The sequence below is a fragment of the Elephantulus edwardii genome, unplaced genomic scaffold (assembly GCF_000299155.1).
Source record: "Elephantulus edwardii isolate Elephantulus edwardi_28Jun2011 unplaced genomic scaffold, EleEdw1.0 scaffold00008, whole genome shotgun sequence".
Classification (NCBI taxonomy): domain Eukaryota; kingdom Metazoa; phylum Chordata; class Mammalia; order Macroscelidea; family Macroscelididae; genus Elephantulus; species Elephantulus edwardii.
Window position 1 is genome coordinate 17126110 of NW_006399758.1, and position 964 is coordinate 17127073.

General features: G+C 38.4%; 1 pseudogene; it reads right to left on the bottom strand.

Moving 5' to 3' along the window:
* Window positions 1-652: 652 nt before the first annotated feature.
* LOC102863290 overlaps window positions 653-964 on the bottom strand; it is a 2524-nt pseudogene continuing 2212 nt past the window's right edge.

The following is a 964-nucleotide window of genomic DNA, read 5'->3' on the forward strand; positions in this document are numbered from 1 at the left end:
ATGAATGGAAATCCAAAGTCTCTGTAAATTTTCATTTAATTTAAAAAAAGGAAAATTTTAATTGCCTTAAAAAAAAGAATTATGTGAAAGTGTAGAATCATCAAGCTATGGTAAGTGTGCCTGAATGAAACATAACTGTTGAATCCTTCCCTACCTCTAACTCAAAATAGAAATAATAAATCATGAGTCTTATAGAACATTAATTTTCAAAACATGCAGAAGTGAAAAGTGCTACTTTTTTAAGATTGCAATTTCCCACCCTCCCCTTTTTAACAACATAGAATTATTTCCGTTCTCCTGTACTAAAGCTTGACTTTTAAAAAACTAGTTGTTGTTGTTACGTGACTCATAGCGACTCTATGTACAACAGCTCTAAACCCTGCTCTCTTCTATGCCAATTTTACTGTCTCCGACATACCTACCCCCATTACCCCAGTCTCTGAATCAATCCACCTCAGAGGGTCTTCCTCTCCTGCGCTGTCCCTCCACCCTCCCAAGCATGACGTCCCTCTCCAATTGGTCCCTCCTTACAACATGCCCAAAGTAAGTCAGATGGAGCTTCAGAATCCTTGCCTGTAAGGAGCAGCCTGGTCTTACCCTCTCCAGGACAAAACTGTTTGTTCTCTTAGCAGTCCATGGTAAGAGACTCCTTTTAATCAGTTGTGGCTTTAGTGTCAGCTGGACCCCTAATTCGTCTTTGGATTCCTTTTTCCTGCAGGACCTTTTGGTTTTGTAAAGCTGTTTATGTGCATGCTGCTTTGGTTGTCTTCATAAAGGAAGTCTGCAGCCAATTCATCCCCATTATCTCTCAGTATTTCTAATTACATCCATTTGTACTTGTCTTTCTACACTTTGTACCAAATTTTTTTTTTTTAATTTAGGTTGTTTATTTTTCATTTCAATGAACATCTACAGAGATTTTGGGATTCCATTCATTCATTGTTGCACCCTTCTCCCCGCACAA